Source organism: Hoplias malabaricus, unplaced genomic scaffold (assembly GCF_029633855.1).
Source record: "Hoplias malabaricus isolate fHopMal1 unplaced genomic scaffold, fHopMal1.hap1 scaffold_511, whole genome shotgun sequence".
Lineage (NCBI taxonomy): Eukaryota > Metazoa > Chordata > Actinopteri > Characiformes > Erythrinidae > Hoplias > Hoplias malabaricus.
Window position 1 is genome coordinate 1 of NW_027100995.1, and position 7500 is coordinate 7500.

Here is a 7500-nt window from a genome sequence, read left to right on the forward strand (position 1 = left end):
TTGTGTGTGAGTGTGTGTGAGAGAGAGAGAGAGACAGAGAGAGATGCAGTGAAGGAGAGAGAGTACTGCTGCAGTGTTGAATGATTGTGAACAGAATCGCTCCACTGCTCCATACACACATCTCTCTCACATCTTTCTCTCTCTCCATCACTGTCTGTTCTCAGCATCTCTCTCTCTCTCATTCTGTCTCGGTCTGTCACTCGTCATCTCTTTCATGTCTTAACACACAGAGGAAAAGACGGTAATAATTGACCCCAGATAATTGTCCATTTAAAGAACAGTGTTTAACCTGTGTTGCTTTTGTCAGTTTGCTGCTCATTGATTTTTCCACAGATTTCTTTCTGCTGAAGGTCACTGAAGACATCACTTTAAGAGCCATTTAAAGGCTGTATTTGTACAGGAGGGCTGCAGTCGTGTTTATAGCGCTTTGGGTTAAAGAGAGAGCTTTAATTAATGTTTACAACATGACCACATCAACATGGTATTACTACTTTAACTCAAACATATCCCATAGTCGTTCAGTTCCTCTGCCGCCGGAGAAGGTCCACTGGGGATTCAGCTGACAGTGCTTCTACAGGGTAACACTGGGAAATGACATCACACCCAGCTTTCCTGTTGAGGTAGGCAGTGCCGAGGAAAAACAAAGCAGCTTTGATCGGCCAAAACACACAAGTTTCCAGTGTTTGACCCTGAGAGCCACAGCGAGAGGTCCCAGACTCCTGAACTCACTCCCTCCATGACCTGGCTTTTACTTTCAATGACCACTGTCCAACCTCTTATTGCACCTTTGAAGGGCTGTGTTTGCTACTGTGCCTTTAAATAGTGATATATGCAAATAACCCCTGATTATATTGGATCTTTTAAAGGCATTCATGCTGCAACAGCAAAACCTTTTATACATTCAGTTTGAGTGAGTGATACTGCATTGCTCTGTTTATATATATATACAGAGAGAGAGAGAGAGAGAGAGAGAGAGAGAGAGAGAGAGGAGAGAGAAATAGAGAGAAATAGAGAGAGAAAGAGTGAGAAAGAGTGAGAAATAGAGAGAAATAGAGAGAGAGAGAGAGAGAGAGTGAGGAAAGAGTGAGAAATAGAGAGAAGAGTGAGAAAGAGTGAGAAATAGAGAGAAAGAGAGAGAGAGAGAGAGAGAGAGAAAGAGTGAGAAATAGAGAGAAAGGGAGAGAAAGAGGAGGAGAGAGAGAGAAAGAGAGAGAAATAGAGAGAAAGCGAGAGAGAGAGAAAGAGAGAGAGTGAGAGAAGAGAGAGAGTGAGAAAGAGAGAGAAATAGAGAGAAAGAGAGATAGAGAGAGAAAGAGAGAGAAAGAGAAAGAGAGAGAGGGAGAAAGAGAGAGAGAGAGAGAGAGGCATTTGTGACATCACAAAAACTCAACGAATACAAAGTGTGATCATTTTGTGATGTCACAAACCCTTAATAATTAATACATGTATTAATACAAGAAAGACTGTTTGAAAGGTTTGGGTTGGGTTATACATCACTTCTTATAACGTTAGTGTGAGTGGGCGGGGTCTACATTTGGGTAGATGCATTTAAACGTTTGTGACATCACAAAAACCCAATGAATACAAAGTGTGATCATTTTGTGATGTCACAAAATGTTTAAATGCATCTACCCACTCACACTGAAGTTTATTGGAACTGTCAGAGACTGAACTGCTGTTTAAATAGTCCACACAGAGACTATTTGCATTTTACATTTGTTTAATTGATTAGGTCTTGGTGTTTGTGACATCACAAAAAGCAATGGGCTGATATTGTAGAATAGTTTCCAAATAACGGCTGAGGGTGGGTTTAAACAATATGAGCGCTTCACATAAAGATGGAAAAATAGAGGGATTAGAGAGAGAGAGAGAGAGAGAAAGAGAGAGAGAGAGAGAAAGAGAGAGAGGAGAAAGATTGGAGCTTTCATCTTTTAATCATCCTTTAATCACCCGCGCAGAGCAAATAAACACTCCATTACACAACTGCTAACAGCCCGAGCTCCATTCAAACACACTACACACTGGACACAGAGAGAGAGAGAGAGAGAGAGAGAAAGAGAGACAGAGAGAGAGAGAGAGAGAGAAAGAGAGAGAAAGATAGAGAGAGAGACAGAGAGAGAGAGAGGGAGAGAGAGAGACAGAGAGACAGAGGGAGAGAGAGAGAGAGAGAGAGAGACAGAGAGAGACAGAGAAAGAGAGAGGAGAGAGAGAGAAAGAGAGGAGAGAGAGAGACAGAGAGAGACAGAGAAAGAGAGAGAGAGAGAGAGGGACAGAGACAGATGGATGCAGGGAAAGGGCTGGAGGGATGGATGAATGAGTAGAGAGCTGAGAGCAGCAGTTAAAAGGCTCCACTGTCAATCGATCCGATTACAGACAGAGACAGAAGATGCACACACACACACACACCACACACACACACACACACACTCTGCATAATTTGTTAGGTCCCTTTAACCCTGCTTCAGCAGCACTGCTGTGTCTGATCCACTCTACACCAGCACAACACACACTAACACACCACCACCACGTCAGTGTCACTGCAGCGCTGAGAATGATCCACCACCACATCACACCTGCTCTGTGGGGGTCCTGAGCGCTGAAGAACAGGGGTAGAGGGGGGGTAGTAAAGTATGCAGAGCCACAGATGTACTAAGAAGCTGAGTTAACAAAAGCCAACCCAGATCTGAGAGGATGACAATAGAGAGAGATGTGAATAACCCACAGATCGACACGTCTTCCCCGAGTGAACTCTATAACCTTCTGAAGACGGACTCCACGAACAGTGAACAGAGCGTGACTCCAAACACACTCCGCACTGAGTCTCAGGCTGCGCTCCAAAGCAGATTTAGAAAAGCTTCAGAGCTGCTACGGATCTGGAATAAAGGCCTTATCACAGTCTCCATTCACACTCCGCATTAACTCATCGCTCCAGTGGAGCGGAAACGAGACACGGCCAGGCACCACAGTCTCTAATACAGAGAGGAGGAGAGGAACAGAGACTCAGAGGAGGAGGAGGAGGAGGGCAACACAGAGAAGAGAAGAGGAGGAGGCAACACAGAGAAGAGAAGAGGAGAGAAGAGATGAGAAGAGGAGAAAAGAGAACAGAAGAGTGGCTTAAAAAAGAAAGAAAGTGAAAAGTAAAGAAAGAAAACAGGAGAGAGGAGGAGAGAATAGAAAGTGATTAGAAGAGAAGAGAAGTGAAGAGACAAATAAAGAGAAGAGACAAGAAGAGAAGATAACAAGAAGAGAATAGAAGAGAAGGAAATGAGAAATGAAGAGAAGAGAAGATGACAGAAGATGTGAGAACAGAAGAGAAGAGGAGAGAAGAGGAGGGAAGAAAAGAGCAGAGATGAGGAAAGAAGAGATGACAAAGGAGGGAAGATAAGAGAAGAGGAGAGAAGAGAATGGGAGAGAAGAGAAGAGACAAGAAGAGAAGAGAAGGGGAGAGAAGTGGAGAGTAGAGGAAAGAAGAGAAGAGGAGAGAAAGATAAGGGGAGAGATGTGGAGAGAAGAGGAGAGAAGAGAACAGAAGGGAGGTTTAAAGAAGTGAAAAGTAAAGAAAGAAAACAGGAGAGAAGAGGAGAGAATAGAAAGTGATTAGAAAAGAAGTGCAGAGACAAAGACAGAGAAGAGACAAGAAGAGAAGAGAATGAGCAGAGAAGAAAATGAGAACTGAAGAGAAAAGGACAGAAGAGAAGAGGAGGAAAAAAGAGCAGAGATGAGGAAAAAGAAAGAAAGAGAAGAGAAGAGAAGAGAGGAGAAAGGGAGAGAAAAAAGAAGAGACAAGAAGAGAAGAGGAGAGGTGAGAAGAGAAGTGGAAAGAAGTGGAGAGAAGAGATGAGAGAGAAGAGGAGAGAAGAGAAGAAAGAGAAGAGACAAAAATAGAGGAGAGAAGAGCAGAGAAGAGAAGAAAGAGAAGAGACAAGAATAGAGGAGAGAAGAGTGGAGGAAAGAAGAAAGGAGGAGAGAAGAGAAGAGAAGAAAAGAAAAGAACAGAAGAGAAGAAAATGAGAACTGAAGAGAAGATAAGGAGGACAGAAGAGAAGATGAGGAAAGAAAAGAGCAGAGATGAGGAAAGAAGAGAAGAGGAGAGAACGGGGAGAGAAGAGAAGAAAGAGAAGAGACAAGAAGAGAAGGGGAGAGAAGTGGATAGAAGAGATGAAGAGAGAAGAGCAGAGGAGATAAGAAAGAGAAGAGACAAGAATAGAGAAGAGAAGAAAGAGAAGAGAAGAGAAGAGAAGAGAAGAGGAGAGCAGACATGAGGAAAGAAGAGGAGAGAAGAGGAGTGAAGAGAAGAAAGAGAAGGGGACAGGAAGAGGAGTGAAGAAAATGAGAAGAGAATAGAAGTAGATTTCTCTTTTGTGTCCTTTCACAGTGAGAAGAACAGCAAAACACTATGGGTCTGAAAGGATGAGAAATTACTGAGAAAAACGCACTGTAAGAAAAGAGAATAGACAAAAAAATAAGAACAAAAGAAGCTACTGCTGCTCTGAGAACAGTGGACATATTCCCAACATGATTTACCACATACACACACACACACACACACACACACAAAACACCAGTCCCCTTTGACCGGTCGGTGATGGACACCTGTGTGCATGGACCAATCAACATTCAACTTCACTTCCTTCATGAACAGAGCCTACAGTGTGTATTCTGGGTGGATTTCCAGCATGCTTTGTGCGGAGGGAAGAAGGCCTGCTCTGTTCACTCAGGAAGCACTTGGGCTGCATCCCAATCCTCCACAGTGTACTCTGTAGTTTACTTAATGTGCCCTGAGGTGCACTACTGCATACTGAGCAGCACGTGCTGGAGAGAGACTGGACCATTTTGCAGTTTATTTTTAATTTTGTTGTGCATTTATCTGCTACATCCTCTAAACTACAGTAACCAGCCAATCAGGAGCTCAGCTGTTAAATATATATGCATTTAAACTAGGGTTAACCCCGCCCCACTGGGTCTCATTCCATACCATACCAAAAACAAGCTCTCTGTACTCCAAGGTCTTTCTGTAGTCTCTCTCTCTCTCTCTCTCTCTCTCTCTCTCTCTCTCTCTCTCATGCTCTCTCTCCCTCACTCTCTCTCTCTCTTCCTCATTCTCTCACTCTCTCTCGCTCTCCCTCACTCTCTTTGTCTCCATTACTCTCTCTCCCTCTCTCTTCCTCACTCTCTCACTCTCTCTCTTTGTCTCTCTCTCTCTCTCTCTCTTTAGGTTTTTATAGATTTTATAAAAGAGAACGAGAGAGAGAGAGAGAGAGAGAGAGTGTGAGAGAGAGACAGTGTGTGTGTTTGTGAGAGAGAGAGAGAGACACAGTGAGAGAGTGTGTGTGAGAGAGAGAAAGCATGACAGAGAATGTGTGTGTGTGTGTGTGAGAGAGAGAGAGAGAGAGAGAGAGAGAGAGAGAGAGTGTGTGTGTGTGTATCAGTCTGCCTGACTTCTGAGCTGTTGAAAGTGACTCCAGTAAAGCTGATTACACTGAAGAGACTCAATCTGTGGATATTTCACACACACACACACACACGGCTGTGAGTATTTGGGGCACTGTGTGTCCTCTAGGAGAGTGTATTACAGTCTCTGTAACATATAGAGCATCTTTCTGGGTCATTCTCTCTCTAGAATCGCTCCGACCCAATGTACAGATCATTACAGCCTCTACATTCACTGTTTAATAACAGCTACTGAATAATTACTAGTAGTTCATCTATAACTAATTGTAGCTACTGAATAATTACTAGTAGTTCATCTATAATTAATTGTAGCTACTGCATAATTACTAGTAGTTCATCTATAATTAATTGTAGCTACTGAATAATTACTAGTAGTTCATCTATAACTTATTGTAGCTACTGAATAATTACTAGTAGTTCATCTATCATTAATTGTAGCCACTGAATTATTACTAGTAGTTCATCTATAATTAAGTGTAGCTACTGAATAATTACTAGTAGTTCATGTATAATGAATTGTAGCTACTGAATAATTACTAGTTATTCATCTATAACTAATTGTAGCTACTGAATAATTACTAGTAGTTCATCTATAATTAATAGTAGCTACTGAATAATTACTAGTAGTTCATCTATAATTAAGTGTAGCTACTGAATAATTACTAGTAGTTCATCTATAATTAAGTGTAGCTACTGAATAATTACTAGTAGTTCATCTATAATTAAGTGTAGCTACTGAATAATTACTAGTAGTTAATCTATAATTAAGTGTAGCTACTGAATAATTACTAGTAGTTCATCTACAATTAAGTGTACCTACTGAATAATTACTAGTAGTTCATCTATAATTAAGTGTACCTACTGAATAATTACTAGTAGTTCATCTATAATTAAGTGTACCTACTGAATAATTACTAGTAGTTCATCTATAATTAATAGTAGCTACTGAATAATTACTAGTAGTTCATCTATAATTAATTGTAGCTACTGAATAATTACTAGTAGTTCATCTATAATTAATTGTAGCTACTGAATAATTACTAGCAGTTAATCTATAATTAAGTGTAGCTACTGAATAATTACTAGTAGTTCATCTATAATTAAGTGTACCTACTGAATAATTACTAGTAGTTCATCTATAATTAATAGTAGCTACTGAATAATTACTAGTAGTTCATCTATAATTAAGTGTACCTACTGAATAATTACTAGTAGTTCATCTATAATTAATAGTAGCTACTGAATAATTACTAGTAGTTAATCTATAATTAAGTGTATCTACTGAATAATTACTAGTAGTTCATCTATAATTAATTGTAGCTACTGAATAATTACTAGTAGTTCATCTATAATTAAGTGTAGCTACTGAATAATTACTAGTAGTTCATCTATAATTAAGTGTACTGAATAATTACTAGTAGTTCATCTATAATTAAATGTTGCTACTGAATAATTACTAGTAGTTAATCTATAATTAAGTGTAGCTACTGAATAATTACTAGTAGTTCATCTATAATTAAATGTTGCTACTGAATAATTACTAGTAGTTCATCTATAATTAAATGTTGCTACTGAATAATTACTAGTAGTTCATCTATAATTAAGTGTAGCTACTGAATAATTACTAGTAGTTCATCTATAATTAAATGTTGCTACTGAATAATTACTAGTAGTTCATCTATAATTAAATGTAGCTACTGAATAATTACTAGTAGTTCATCTATAATTAATAGTAGCTACTGAATAATTACTAGTAGTTCATCTATAATTAATTGAAGCTACTGATAATTACTAGTAGTTCATCTATAATTAAATGTAGCTACTGAATAATTACTAGTAGTTAATCTAGAATTAATTGAAGCTACTGAATAATTACTAGTAGTTCATCTATAATTAAGTGTAGCTACGGAATAATTACTAGTAGTTCATCTATAATTAAATGTTGCTACTTAATAATTACTAGTAGTTCATCTATAATTAAGTGTAGCTACTGAATAATTACTAGTAGTTCATCTATAATTAAGTGTAGCTACTGAATAATTACTAGTA

At 39.1% G+C, this 7500-nt stretch overlaps 1 pseudogene; it reads left to right on the forward strand.

Annotated features, from left to right (window-relative positions):
* Positions 1 to 1993: 1993 nt before the first annotated feature.
* Positions 1994 to 7500, forward strand: part of LOC136683879 (golgin subfamily A member 6-like protein 22) — an 8100-nt pseudogene continuing 2593 nt past the window's right edge.